Source organism: Piliocolobus tephrosceles, chromosome 16 (genome assembly GCF_002776525.5).
Source record: "Piliocolobus tephrosceles isolate RC106 chromosome 16, ASM277652v3, whole genome shotgun sequence".
NCBI lineage: Eukaryota > Metazoa > Chordata > Mammalia > Primates > Cercopithecidae > Piliocolobus > Piliocolobus tephrosceles.
The window spans coordinates 38,822,269-38,837,952 of NC_045449.1; the positions used below are offsets into that span (position 1 = coordinate 38,822,269).

Here is a 15,684-nt window from a genome sequence, read left to right on the forward strand (position 1 = left end):
GAAAGATTCTGGTGTCATTTAAACAGTAGGGAAAATAAAAACATAGGAATATTGCTTTAACAGGACACCCACATTCCTTTTCTCTGTGGCGTCTCAGAGAGGAGACTCTTACAGCTAGAATTTTTACTTCTAGCTCTTCAGTTTGCAGATGAAGACTCTGAGGCCCAGAGGGCTCAAATAAATGTGTTTACATCATTTAGATCACACAGATAGTTCGTATCAGAGCCAGGTCTGGGACCTATGCCTATGGATTCCTAGGCCACAGGGCAAGTAGAAGAAAGTAGTCTTCTATAACATGTGTTACGATCTAGAGAAGAGACCTGAGGAATAAGTTTGGGTGTCAGTCCGCAAGGCAGTAAAGCACATGTGAAATAGCTATGGAGATATGGTCAGGGACCTTTCTGTATTGTGATGGCTGTGTTTGCCTCCTGGTGCTTCAGTGGCCACAACCCAACAGCTGTAATCCCCATGGAGCTCTCCCTGCTGGCCTGCTGTGGGAGATCCCACATTGCCGTCGACCCACCTGGTACCTATGATGCTTCTTTGCTCAGTAAATAAGCATCTGTTCAATCATACAGTGACTATCCAGTAGGGGCCAGGAACCGTACTAGGCACTTGAGTTAAAAATACAGAATACCTCTCTTAATGAGCTTCCAGTCTAGGTTAAATAGGCAAGGGTAAGTGTGATAATCATTATATTAAAGGTTCTATAGGAACACAGAAGAGAGAGCATTTTGCCCGGCCTAGGAGTGGGAAGTGGTCAGGGAAGGTATCTGAAAGAAAGGTTACCTGAACTTAGACTGAAATAGGAGTAGGAATGGACAGGAGGGGAGGGAAGAGGGCATAGTAAGCAGAGGGAGTCACCAGGGAAGGCCACTGTGGCATGAGAAGGCATAAAATGTTCAGAAAATGGAAAGTGGTTTGATTTCCCAGAGTTGGGTATGGAGAGGACATATTTATTATGCAAAACCTGCAATTACTTTTGCATCAACCTAATAGTAGCATACTCATTGCTTTCTTTTTTTTTTCTTTAGACAGAGTCTGGCTCTGTTGCCTAGGTTGGAGTGCAGTGGTGCCATCTTGGCTCACTGCAACCTCTGCCTCCTGGGTTCAAGTGATCCTCCTGCCTCAGCCTCCTGAGTAGCTGGGACTACAGGTGCCTGCCACCACACCCAGCTAATTTTTGTATTTTTAGTAGAGACGGGGTTTCACCATGTTGGTCAGGCTGGTCTCAATCTCCGGACCTCAGGTGATCCGCCTGCCTCAGCCTCCCAAAGTGCAGGGATTACAGGCGTGTGCCACCGCTCCCAGCCTATACTTGTTTCTTAGAGCTGCTGTAACAATACACCGTAAACTGAGTGGCTTAAAACAACAAAAAATGTGGTCTCTCACAATTCTGGAGGCCAGAAGTCTGAAATCAATATGTCAACAGAGCCACCATCCCTCTGAAGGCTTTAGGGGGGAATCTTTCCTTCCCTCTTCCTAGATTCCGGTGACCTCCAGGACTCCTTGGCATTCTTTGGGTTGTAGCTGCCTTACTCCAGTCTGTCTCTATTTTCACACGGCTTTCTTCTCTCTCTGTGTATCTATCTCTTCTGTGTCTGTGTGTCTTCTCCTCTTCTTATAGGGACATCGGTCACTGGATTCAGGGCCCATCCTAATCCAGTATGACCTCATCTTAACAAATTACATCTCCAAAGAGTTTATTTTCAAGTAAGGTCACATTCTGAGGTTCTGGATGGACCTGGATTATGGGAGGACATGATTCAACCCACTCTAAGTACTTTACTGAAGAGAGAGTAGCCATCACCGTTTAGATTCTCAAAAACAGACCCCTAATCCAAATACCTTGATTCACTACCTAGGTGAATTTTGAATTGGGAAAGTAGAAGAGAGACAAGAAGCAGGTTACTCAGCCTTATCATGACCCTGTCACCCAGTTCCTAACCCCACAACCCAATCACCTGAACGAGCTGTTGACAGCCCTTCATAATGACTTCTTTGTGTACCTCCTAGTGCTCTTCACCTAAAAGATGCCCAACTGACCAAAGGGAATGAGAAACAGGATGTTACTGGGAACAAGTGTCTCTTTGCCCATCTCTAGTTCCTTTGGCCATAAAATGGGGGTAGAAATCATAGCCCAGCCCACCTTCGAGGGTTGCTGGAGGATTTTAAAAGATAACTGATTGAAGAAGTATATTGCAAGCTGTAAAGACCTCAGACTTGTTAGAGAATGGTGTCTGATACCTTCTCTTCTCATACCACACTCCCCTCGACACCCCCCTCCCCAACGCTCTGTCAGAAAATAAGCAGGGGTAGTGGGATATACCTAGCAGAAATCCGTGTTTTCTTCCGCTTTAGACACACAAGGAAGGCAGGCTCTGAGAGGAGCATCCAAGTCCCTCCTCTTCTTGGGACTTTGCCCTAAATAACCTTTGCATAGACAGAGTGTTGTTGCTTTCAAGTGTTCATGCCCAGGACATTAAACATGAGCTAATTAGAGATTCCAATTAGGTTTGAATTCCTGAACGCAACACTTGTATTTTTGCTGCCCTCTCAGAGACCATTGAATAGTCACTTATTTTGAGGACTTCAATACCTTTAGGGCTTCCTGGCCTGCCTAGGACAGGCATAGCATGATCTCATCAGCCCAGGGTAGCAGCTTATTATCTCAGCAATCATCTGTTTTCTAAGAATTCTCCGCAGGACCAGTTCCCGGTATAGTTCTGATTGTTATCTTTGTACCCTCTATATGACATTCTAGCTCACCCTGCCCAAGCATAGTAGAAGGGGACAGGATTGGCGATCAGGACATCTGGGTTCCAGGCATGACTATCACAGACAAAGTTGGTGGCTTTGGTTAAGTCACTCCTGTCTTCTGGTCTTCAATTTTCCTATCTATAAAAAAAAGTATTAAAATGTTTTCATATGTGAGTTTTTCCTGTGAAAAGTGTCCCTGAATGTCATCATTTTCTCAAAAGCATCTATGACCAATAAAGATTAAGAATCCTTGGACTGGTTGATTTATAATCTTTTTTTTTTTTTTTTTGAGACAAGAGTCTCACTCTGTCGCCCAGGCCAGAGTGCAGTGGCACGATCTCGGTTCATTGCAAGCTCCGCCTCCCAGGTTCACACCATTCTCCTGCCTCAGCCTTCTGAGTAGCTGGGACTACAGGTGCCTGCCACCACGCCTGGCTAATTTTTGTATTTTTAGTAGAGATGGGGTTTCATTGTGTTAGCCCGGATGGTCTCGATCTCCTGACCTCGTGATCCGCCCGCCTCAGCCTTCCAAAGAGCTAGGATTACAGGCATGAGCCACTACACACAGCCGTTTGATTTATAATCTAATTTATCGTCTTTTTTTTCTTTTAGAGACAGAATCTCACTCTGTTGCTCAGGCTGGAGTGCAGTGGGGTGATCTCGGCTCACCTCCACCTCCCAGGCTCAAGTGATTCTCCTGCCTCAGCCTCCCAAGTAACTGGGATTACAGGTATGTGCCACCACACCCAGCTAATTTTTGTATTTTTAGTAGAGACCAGGTTTGGCCTTGTTGGCCAGATTGGTCTCAAACTCTTGGCCTCAAGTGATTCGCCAGCCTTGGCCTCCCAGAATGCTGGGATTACAGGTAAGAGCCACTGCGCTCAGCCCTATAATCCAATTTAGGATGATTCTTTGGTTCTGTGCATTTAGGGATATCATACATCTAACTGTTGAGCACGTTTTTGACTGCCAACTGTATGCTAGGTCCTCTGATGTGGCCCAAGGATGCAAAAGTAATGAAGACACCTTCCAAGGAAGCCACTCTCCCATGGAGGAGACAGACCCACAAAAAAAAAAAAACAAAACAAAAAAACCAAAAAAAAACCCTTAAAATAAGATGTCCAAGATGTCCAAAATACAATGATGGAGAAACACAGGGCATTTAAGGAACACAGAATACCTGGAAATGTTTGTAACTTCTCCTCACATGAAAGTCACAAACTGCTGAAAAGAGAGGGGTTTTAAGAGTTTCCTTGCAAGTTTAGAAAACAGAGGGCGCTTTCCCTCTCAGTCAATCTGAAGATCCAGGTTCCCACCGACCTCCTTTCTCCAAGACCCTCCAACCATGGCCTCTCTCCTTATGCTGCTAGCAAGCTTGTTGAACTTAAGTGGGAATGGGCCTCTTCCTTTCTGGATATAACCCCGAGATGTATTCCTCAGACCTCCTCCTTCTGGGATGAGAAGCCCCACACCTTCTATAAGGCCTGGAGTCCTACCAGCATTCCTTTTCCTGCCCTTGTTGGGGGGACTCTCTTGGGCCCCTTTCGCGTCTAGCACTCCTGGAGTGGACTCAGGAATGCTGATGAATGCATTATCACACAGACATGTTATTCTTGCTTGGGTGTCGATCTGAGCAGTTTCCAGTGAACTTATGGCTCTGCAGAAAGCATTGTTAAATGGGAAATTTATTTAAAAAAAGAAAAGCAAGAATATTTATATGGCACATGGCAAGTCAGAGAGGCAGATGTTATAGAGGTCTGGGTTCTAGTCCTGGTTTCCTTACATGCACCCTGGGTCCAAGCCTTGCCATGTGTCTCTACCCCGTAGTCCCGGCTACCATCACTTCTGCCTTCATCTGTTCCACTTAACTTCCATGTATACCTCATCATAATGTATTCTCCATATGGCAGCCAGAGGGATCTTTTTAAAATGTAAATCAGAGCATGCCACTCCCCTGCTAAAATATTTCAAATAGTTTTGCTGCACTTAGGATGAAATCCGAACTCCTTGACAAATCTTGTAATACCTTCCATATTCCAACATCTGCCTACCTCTCTAGCCCTATCCTGAACCCCTCTCCTCACTGTCTAAAGCTCTCTGACCTTCTGTCTGTCCCTTCATCACAGGAATGTCATTTCTGCCTCAGGACGTTTGCACCTGCAGTTTTTGTTGACTGAACTGTATTTCCCCAAGACCTAGGCATGGCTTCTTCTATTCTTATGAGTCAGGGCTTAGTTTCAAAGAGACCTTTGTTTTTTCTTCTTCTTTTTAAAGAAGTCTTTTCTGATCATTTCATCTAGAACTTCCCTATCACAACTTTTTCATTCTGCTTTCTTTTATTCTTTTCATGGTATTTATTTATTGTAATTTGAAATTATTTTGTTTGTTTGTTAAATGTCTTCCCTGTTCCCCTCATTGACTGTCCCAGTCACTAGAGCATCTAGAATAGGGTATAAGCATAATAGATAATCAATAAGTTGTTGAATGTTTGAGTGAGTGACTATGCTAAAGGTCATTTAATATACCTGAGCCCCAAATTCTTTAACAATAACATGGGGAAGAATGTCTCCTTAGCTACATATTGGATTTATTTTTATTTATTTTTATTTTTTGCGATGGAGTCTTGCTCTGTTGCCCAGGCTGGAGTGCAGTGGCGCGATCTCAGCTCACTGCAAGCTCCTCCTCCCGGGTTCACGCCTTTCTACTGCCTCAGCCTCCCAAGTAGCCAGGACTACAGGTGCCCGCCACCACGCCCAGCTAATTTTTGTATTTTTAGTAGAGACGAGGTTTCACTGTGTTAGCCAGGATGGTCTCAATCTCCTGACCTGGTAATCTGCCCACCTCGGCCTTCCAAAGTGCTGGGATTACAGGCATGAGCCACTGCACCCGGCCTACATATTGGATCTTTAATCATTGTTAGAAAACTCTCTGTGGTAGATATGGGTGTTATAGACACAGAATAAATGGAAATCCAGAAATTATTTGGGCTAAATAATTTGCCTAAAATCATAGTTGTGACCCTGAAAGTTTATCCTCATTGAGATGCCAGTGAAGATCTGGGAGAGAGAAGCAAGGGAGAGAAATTTTCTATGTTCTTCCAAGTTTTAAATCTCACCAAAAAGCCACTCATTGGAGAATGGAGTCATATACTATCTATCTAGTACTCCTGACAGCAAGGTCTGTGGCTAGGACTCTATATTCCCACACAGAATTCTTCTGCATCTGATTCATTCTGAGCACACCCACCACATTCAGTAATTCATTTGCTTATATAGGTTGGTGTGAAAGTAATCGCGGTTTTTGCTATTACTTTCAAAGGCAAAAACCGCAATTACTTTCGCACCAACCTAATACATCAATTCATTGCATACATGCTATTAGCAGCCAGTCACTATTGTAGGTACATGGCAGCTTCAGGGAGGAACCCCTGATTCATAATAAGGGTATGTCCCTGGAATCCCCTAGAAATGGATAGTCCCCAATGGGGTTTGTTGGTCAAACTCGAATTCTTGAGGCTAATTAAATAATACATTTAAAATGATTGTTAGACCAGGTGAGGTGGCTCATGCTTGTAATCTCAGCACTTTGGTAGGCCATGGTGTACAGATCACTTGAGGCCAGGAGTTCGAGACCAATCTGGCCAACATGGCAAAACCCTGTCTCTACTAAAAATACAAAAATTTGTCGGGCAAGGTGGCACAGGCCTGTAATCCCAGCTGAGGCTTAGGCAGGAGAATCACCTGAACTCTGGAGGTGGAGGTTCCAGTGAGCTGAGATTGCACCACTGCACTCCAACCTGGGTGTCAGAGCGAGACTCTGTCTCAAAAAGAATAAATAAATAAACAAATAAATAAAATGCTTGTTACCCAGGGTTCTGGCATGGAGTAGGCACTCAAGAGATGTTAGTGATAATGATGTTAGAACATGTACCTTTTTCCTCAGCCAGGTTGTCTAGAAGAGGAGAAAGAGATTTAAAATGCCCTTGGCAATTTTTCCCTCCCAGAGTCATCCTGTTAGAGAAATCCAGCTCACATGATTCCCATTGCCTTTTCCGAAAGCCACAGCCTATACAAGCAACTGAAAGTAATAAGCATAATTTAAATGCTGTGTCTTTCCTAATTAAAATCCATCCAGAAAGGGATGCCAGGGTTATTTTTGTCTATGTGGCAGAGGAAGTTTTATTACATAAATCCAGCCTTCTCAACAGAGTCCAAGAGGAGGTGTGTCCATGTGTGCTTGTGTGTGTCCTTGTGTGTGCACACATGCACCCATAGGCATGTAGCATGAGTTTGGGGGTGTGGCCAAGAATGCATGGTTGGCACTGAACAGGTTGAAGGGTCTGAATTTTCAAAGGGAGCTATTGATAGAGCCACTGGCAATTGCTTCCCAAGGCATCTTAGGCTGGTGAAGAACCCTGGAGTCTGCCTTGGCCCTCTTTGCTAGTTCTAAAGAAACACACTGGGATGGCTTTTCCATGAGGGGATGTTGACCTAGCTCTCTCAGCAGAGGCTCCGCATGCTTGGTGGCTCTTCTTGGAAACACTGGTTGCCAGAGCAGCTGTGTCAGCCTGGTTCTCCAGAAAAGACGGGAAAGCAGTCAGGGAGCCCTCTGCTAACCCAAGGGCTTCTTTCCAGGGGACAGCTCCCAAGAGCAATCCACACAGGAAACCCAGTCCAGATAGAAAAGAGACGACAATGGAAAAACAAGGAGGAAAAGAAGAGAAGGAAGGAAAAGGAAGAAGGGCAAGGAGATTGAAAAGGCTTAATTAAGAGACATTCTGAGGATGGGTTTTCTTTTCAAGGGCAGGAGTTCATTTCTGTGTGGGAGGCCAGCTGGCTGAAGTATGAAGATAGTTTGGGGCACACGTTTCATTTTCAAGGGACTCTTCCTTCCCTTCACCTGGCCCTGAACCGTTGCTGTAACTCTACTAATACTTGTGAGATGAATCTCAATGTATTTTCTCATGCTGATAAATTCATTTCTTCTCTGGCAGCCCCTCTGCCACATTGCTACTGGGAAGGAGAATGTCCTGGAGTAGGCAAGAAGGCAGATATGATGCTAAGGGGACTTCCTACCCAACAGGAAAGAGGGGGGGAAATGTATCTGCAAGTCTGATGAGGGGGCTCAGAAGAGAGAAAAGACAGGGCAAGAGATAAGAGATGGGATGTTTTCACCCCTCAACTCAAACCCAGGGTCATTGTGGGTAGGAGGGGAGGAAAGATATTGGGCAGGAGTCTCAAAACTTCCAGATAGGGAAATAGGATAACGTACACCTGGGAAATAGAAAGGTCTTGGAGACAGCCCATGGTTAGCCACCACAGCATCCAGCATGGCACAACAGCAGCAGGCTAGCAGGGTTGAAGAAGGTCCATGTGAATGGGCTGGAGGTCCAACTGGCTGAGATTTGCAGACTCCAGCTTGGTGCAGGGAACACATTGGAGGCCCCCAGGGAGATGCAGAGGCTGAAAGAAATGAAGGACCAAAACAGCCCCCAGGCTGTAGATAAGAGGGTAGGGACCTCACCTCTGGAGTCCAGGTCAGGGATCACACACAAGGCTCTGAAGGACAAGGTGGGATTTGCCTTCCCAGGCAAATAGGCGCAAACCAGACTAGAACAACCCACAGATCAGCACAGACCTAAGGCCAGCATGGGAACCTGAGACTCCCCACCTCATCGCCATAGAATCTGTGAGTTCTACCTGTACCCAGCCACAATCTCGAGAAACAGAAGAAGGTGAAAAGATCTTGAGAGAAACTGTCCTGGATATTTGTACTTTGAATGAATTGAATTCTTAACCCAAAGATATCAAATTGAGTGAAAGATCCTGCTTTAAACTGGAAAAGAAGAAATTATATGTAGCTGGCCAATTAAGTTTTTAATGAACTCAAATAAGGATGAAATCAAGTATAGGTCATTTTAAGAGCTGCGTTTTTTTCACAACTCAGTTGTAGTGTAAAGTTTTTGACCACTCGGTAATAAGGACCTTGCACATTTGCAAATAAATTTAGAATGTACGAGTCATTTTCACATATGTTATTTTTTTTTAACTTGACATTGAATCAAGATGGATGTTAGTCTGACTTTACAGATGCAGAAAATGGAGGCTCAGCAATAGTAGGACACTTGCCAAAGCTCAATGTAGATGAAGGCCTGCTCTAGGGCCATTTCAACTACAAACTGCAGAGTCTCAGTCTAATATAGTGATGCTCAACTGGGGCAATTTTTTTTGGCAATTTCAGTTGTCACAACAGAGGAGAAGGGGTGCTATTGGCATTTAGTTGGTATTTAGTAATGATATTTAGGGGTATTGTTAAACATCCCACAACACACAGGACAGCCCCCACAACAAAGATTTATCTGGCCCAAAATATCAAGATTGCTGAGGTGGAGAAACCCTCTATGATGTTACAGAGGATTCCCAGGGTGGAAAATGACTGTCTCCTTTCACACTTGTAGAAGTGGACAAGAACTCAGAGCTGAGACAATTGCAACTTAACAAGAAAGCCCCAACTAACAAACTTATTTGCCAGAAACATAGACTTATTGGAGCTTCATTTCCAAAATGCTGTTGGTGATGGGTGAGTGAGAGGTCTTGCAGAGGATTAAGAAGAAATTGTTTTCACTATGGACAGGGGAGTACCCAGAGGTATGCTGAAAGCAGATAGTATTTAATCTCCCCTCCTTTGACAACATAATTATCTTCAGCAACAATCATAAAATAAAACAAATAATAGTAACTGACAGAAAACCATGCTTTTTAAAATTTTTATTGAATGTCATGTTAATAATCATGTCATAAAGATGGCAAAAATAGACACTGGGGCCTACTAGAGGTGGGGAGGGAGGGAGCAGGGGGCAAGGGTTGAAAAATTATTGGATGCTTGCTCACCATCTGGGTGACAAGATCATTTGTATCTCAAGCCTTAGCATCACACAATATATCTAGTATGGTTTGGCTGTGTCCCCACCCAAATCTCATCTTGAATTGTAGCTCCCATAATTCTCTGAGGGAGAGACCCGATGGGAGATAATTAAATCACTGGGGGCGGTTTCCCCCAGACTGTTCTCATGGTAGTGAAAAAATCTCAGGAGCTCTGATGGTTTTATAAGGGAAAACCCCTTTATAGCTTGGCCCTCATTCTCTCTTGTCTGCCACCATGTAAGACATGCCTTCTGCCATGATTGTGAGGCCTCCCCAGGCATGTGGAACTGTGAATCCATTAAACATCTTTTTCTTTATAAACTACATAGTCTTGGTATGTCTTTATCAGCAGCATGAAAGCAGACTAATACAATATCCATGCATATATGTCCCCTGAATCTAAAAAAATTGAAATTATTAAATTGCAATGATGTCAGTAAAATAAATAAGTAAATATAGCAAAACAGGAAAAGAGCAGTAGACAACTCATACTTTTTAATTACATTAGTGTATCTTCTTTTAAAAGAAAAAAACGTATACCCACATATCATGCTGTGGCAATAATGCATAATAATATTACAGATTTTGTGTTTGTGCCTGAACTTCTGTAAATTTGTTAATAACTTTGTCAAAATTGGTCTTCTAGGCATATTTGGCTGGGTAACCAGATTTATCAAGCTATTTTCACTCACAGTTGATCAGAGAACTTTTAATTAATTTTAATTTTGAAATGTTCTTTCACACCGAGGAACAGATTTGCATATAGTAATTTTAATACTGACTTGAGGGCAAGTTTAGAAGAGATTCATAAAAATCCTATTCCCCAATAGGTTTCAGAAATTGCAATACTGCCCCTGTCTTTGCTTCCTTTCAGGATTTATCCTAGCACCTTTCCAAAGTCTTCGCATTTGAAAATTCCACCAAAATACCTTCAGCAGAAATTTCATAATTTCTATTGTAGTTGATAAAAACTTGAAAAACTTTTATTTTGCAAAAGAGAAAAATGCTGAATAATATAGAACACTGATGTCATCCCTTTTAAAATCACTCCAGACGAGGTACCCTGAACTGCCTACACCATGGGCTGACCCGCCCTGCTGCTCAGCCCTTGGATGCTTCCTGGAGGAGAAATGCTTCATGGTTTAGGGGAAGGATCTTGGTGGTAAGGCAGGCTTCATTGCATCACAATATTCCAAGATTAGATTTTTTCTTTTTTATGTTTTTTTAACTTTGCAAAAGGAATATGAAAATACAGAGACACATTAAGGAATAAATATCACACATTGAATTAGTTAGGATTAGGTTTGTTTGCAATCCATAACGTCATCTCTGTCCTCAAAAATACTGGCAGCTTTGCAGAGGGGGCCCAGCTGTGGACAAGTGTATTGAAATTGCACTGCAGAAAGTTAGCCACGGCAAGAGAGGGACATGTGGAGCGCTTGGGTTGGAAGTGGGTGGGTTCAGAGGAAGGAGTGACTGCTTCCAACTGGGAAACTAAGGAACATTTCATGGGAAAAGTGATGACATTCATCATGAAGAATGGGTAGGATTTAGATACTTAAAGCCTGCTTAGGCCTAGAAGACAGCAGACTGAAGAAATGAGGCTCTTGTACCTCCATATTTCCACCTGCAAAACAAGAATCAGATCCTTAGGATCCTCCATAGAAAATAGCCAAAGAGGAGACAGGGTGCTGTATTGAACAGCCTGGCCTAGGGAGCAGGGATTGTATTTAGCTGTGTGTGACACTTGGCAGGTCACTTTCCTTCTCTAGACCCCAAGGCTCTCATCTAGAAAATGAACAGATTCACCAGACAGAATATATCAAAAGCATCCTCTGACCCAAACATTATCTTGTGATCCTCACAGTGCCTTGGGGAAGGTTTCTGAGAATGGGTAATGGGCTTCCTGCTCGCATAGACACTTCAGTGAATGGGTATCACAACTGTGGCATGGTTACAAGGTCACGGTCAGGGGGCCAGGACTACTAGGGTCCTGTCTGGGCTTTTTCTGTTTTCATCTACCTGCCTGGGTCCTCAAATCTTCATCCCTACTTTGCCTATAGTCATTTCCACCTCCCATCCACGTGCACCCATTCACACCCCCTCCTCCATCACCACTGCACACAGGGGAGAAAAGTAAGAAGGGAAGGAGCAGAGGAAAGAGGGAGACACAGAGAGAGAAGGAGGGAGATAGAGAGGGGTGACGGGAAATGGAGGGGGAGAGAGAGAGAAAAGGAGGGAGGGAGTGGAGGAGTAAGGTAGAGAGAGTGAGAGAAACAATGACAGAGATGGAGACAGAATGAGAGATGAGGGGAAGGGAGAGAGAGGGAGAATGAGGTGGGGGGAGGGAGCAAAGGAGAGGGGGAGGAGAAAAAGAGGGAGAGAGCGAGCGAGAGAGAAAAAGAATGAAAGATTGAGAGAGAGAGAGAGAACGACCAGCTCGGTACACAAATAGCTCAAATCCAAGGTTCCCACTGACAACCTTAAGGCTGGGGGACGTCTCCCCTGTGTCTCCCCTTTGAAATGATGTTTCCTCTATTTCCGAGATTCATCTTCATCCAAAAGAAAGAAAGGCACTTTGGTCTTTTAAGGGTTCCTTTTCATGAAGCCTTTCTTGTGTCAGCTTCCCTCTGTAGTTCTAGGGAGGCAGCAGGGGGGTTGGGGCCTGAGAGAAGGGTGAAGGAGTTTCTGCAATGCTGCCCAGGGAAGAGGCGGATGGGCTGGAGACAGGGAGGGGCATCGCAGGACAGGCACAGAAAGCTTGTCAAAGCACACTCATTTTTTGGCTTCAAAGCTATGAACAGAAAAGTTAGCAAGAGGAGAATAAGGTTACAGGTGGGGGAGGCTCGTTTTAGGAAAGACAGCCCTATCTCAGATGGAATAAACTGAGCCCTGGCTTCTCCCTCCCAAATCACAGGGAGTGGGCGGAGGAGCGCCAGGAGGCAGGCTGGGGAGTCAGCGAACTGTCAGAGGCGTTTACTTCTTTCAATGTATTCAAAATTAATTAATTATAGCTGAGGACATTGGGGTATATTTTCAGGGGTTGAGGTGGCACACAGGAGGTCTTCCCAGCCCCTACTCCCTTGGGGATTTGGGATGTCAAAACACTCAGCGGCACAGACCTCCCTGCTCCCCTCTGACCCTGGGTGAGGTTTGCCATCACCAAATCTGTCTCCTTGTTTATTGTACCCTGAGTCCCTCACAGGGTTGCTGAAAGGGCCAAAATGAAAAACAGATGAGGGACTGTTAAGCTGTACAACGGTGTTCAGACGTGGTGGGATCCTGATCTCATGGGCAGGAATCATTTTTCCTTCCCTGAGTGCATCCTCTTCACAGGCAAAGTTCATGAGGGACCCTCCTTTTTCTTTCCTTCCTCTCACCCTCTTCCAAGGTCACAGGATGCTGGGAAGAGGAGGGACAGAAATGATGACTGGGGAAGAAACCTGGATTAGAGCTGGGCCTTGTGACTCATGCTGGAGTCCATTGTATCTACTTCCAAGGAAAATCACAGAATCCTCAATTGGCTGTGGATGTGGGGTCAACTAACGGGCACTGCCTTCCAGTCTTTTATACCCTGGGACTCATTTTCAGTAGTGGCTTCAGAATTTCTACAGAGAAGTAACTCAAGAGCTGTGGTCTATTTAAGGGGTAGAATGTGCCACCACAGGAATTGGAAGCCATGTTAGCAAAGCAAGGATCCTGGTTTTACTTGAGTATGTGCAAATTTGCAGTGGCTTTTGGAAATCAGTGGTGATCATGTGGGACAAAAGTCCAAGATGCCTGCACTATCAATTTACCTTGGGGACAGAAGGTAAAGATGTGATGAGGATTGCTAGGGGTAAGATTGATGTCATGGCACGAGCATCAAATGGGAAGTTTGCAAACCTAGGCTAGAATCCAGTCTCCAACATCAACTATTTGGCTTCTCACCTTGAAATAGGATAGTAGATGAGAGATTCTCTAAGACTCCTTTCTTAATCCATCCTCTGCCTCTAGTAGGTTAGGATAGAAATCTTACAAGTAAATCTAGCCTATAAGGCACAAATGTCTCAAATGGTGTCATTATGTTTTCTCATGTCCCTTGTGTTATTCATTTAATTTTCAAAGGTCAGAGAGAGAACACTAATCCTGAGCCACTTCCTTCAAGAGGCTCCTTATCTATCTCCTGCAAGGTCAAGGGAGAAGAGAGGGGATTGGGCAGTACAAAGGAAGAAACTCATTCTTGCTAAATGTTTACTATTCCAGGCCTCCAGATGCTTCATATTTGTTATCTTGCCGAGTACAAATAATATTAAGATGGCACTAATGACTCTGAGGTTCGGAAAGATTAAGTATAATGTTACCAGCTAAAAAGGGCCTTCTCCATAGTGGACGCTCCATCAATACTTGTTTCTGAAATAAATGGACGCCAGAGACAGGGTTCGAACCCAGTTTTAACTAAACTCCAAAGCCTGTGTGTTTTTCACGCTGCATCCTCAAGCCCCGCTTGGAAAGAAAGATGGTGATTGAACTTCTTCAAATGCTGCTCATCTCTGGCAAGCTTTGTCCAAAATGTCATTCAGGAGAAACTCTTTTGAGGCCATGCACCAAATAATCAGTGATGACCTCACTTTCCCTCACCACTGACGAAGGATTCTGCAAGGCACGTTGGTTGATTCAAACAGAAGGAAATTTAAAAAGCAAGAATGCTGTGGCACTCGTGGTTGTGTTATAGTAGGTAATTAGGGAGACATGAGCAGGGCAGAAGAGGACCCCCTACCCCACCGCCCCGACCACCGGGAATGTCAGGCGACCATCAGGTGTTGGTCAGGCAGTTGTTAAACTGTCTCTTTAAAATAATAATTGACCTCAGCTAGCACAAGGAAAAGGCCAATCTCCCAATAGATAAAAACATCTGAAACTGGTGATGAGCAGCTTCTCTATGCGATCTCAGGAGTTGGGCGAGTGGGCTCGAGCATGTGCGCTAAGAGGCAAAATGGTGGCATTTAATTGGCATATGACCTTCTTCTAGGAACACTGGACGAGTAAGGGAAGAAGGCCTCAAGTGAACATGCATACAACTTCAGAGAACACTGACGGCGTGGCTCCTCCCAAGTTGCAAGAGATAGACGCCTACTCAAACTAGCCTTAAAAAAAGGTGAGGCGGGAGAGGGTAATTATTATGCTAGATATTGTTCAGAATTCAAGGGAAGCGCAACAGTTAATCAGGAAGGGCAAGAATCAAGGAAATCCAAGGACTTTGAAGGATTGCAAAGACATGTACTAACCTGCTATTCACTCCTCCACTGACTCATTTTGTCCCTCTGTGATTTTTGGTGGTGGTGTTTTGTTTGTTTGTTTTTTGTTTTTTTGAGACAATGTTTCACTCTTGTTGCCCACGCTGGAGTGCAATGGAGCAGTCTGGGCTCACTGCAACCTCTGCCTCCCGGGTTCAAGGGATTCTCCTGCCTCAGTCTCCCAAATAGCTGGGATTACAGGCACACGCCACCACGCCCAGCTAATGTTTTATATTTTTTTGAGACCAAGTTTTGTTCTTGTTGCCCAGGCCACGCAATGGCGTGATCTCGGCTCACTGCAACCTCCACCTCCTGGGTTCAAGTGATTCTCCTGCCTCAGCCTCTCAAGTAGCTGGGATTACAGGCACCTGCCACCACAGCTAGCTAATTTTTGTATATTTAGTAGAGACGGGGTTTCACCATGTTGACCAGGCTGGTCTTGAACTTCTGACCTCAGGTGATCCGCCCGCCTTCACCTCCCAGAGTGCTGGGATTACAGGTGTGAGCCCCTGTGCTCTGTGTTGTTTAGGGGAGAACTTTGCAATCTTCAGTGTGCATAGGAATCATCTGGAGATCTTGTTAAACTTGTCTCAGGAGTCTAAGACAGGACCAAAGAGTCTACGCTTCTGAAAAGCTTCCAGTTGATGCTGATGTTGCTAATTTGTGGACCACATTTGGAGAAGAACTTTGATCATGAGTTCACAAGCTCCAATTGTAATCACCTG

The 15,684-nt window shown here is 44.4% G+C and overlaps 1 long non-coding RNA gene across 6 annotated transcripts in view; it reads left to right on the plus strand.

Moving 5' to 3' along the window:
• The window catches only part of LOC111537601, a 69,535-nt gene that overhangs the window by 29,251 nt on the left and 24,600 nt on the right, over positions 1-15,684 (plus strand). For 4 of the 6 annotated variants that reach the window (XR_002730051.1, XR_002730054.1, XR_002730052.1 and 1 more), the window contains one exon: positions 14,695-14,820. This is a non-coding gene — a long non-coding RNA (uncharacterized LOC111537601). Of the gene's footprint in view, positions 1-3,429; positions 3,491-14,276; positions 14,401-14,694; positions 14,821-15,684 lie in introns of those variants that run through there. The other 2 variants (XR_002730050.1, XR_002730055.1) reach the window with 2 other exon arrangements.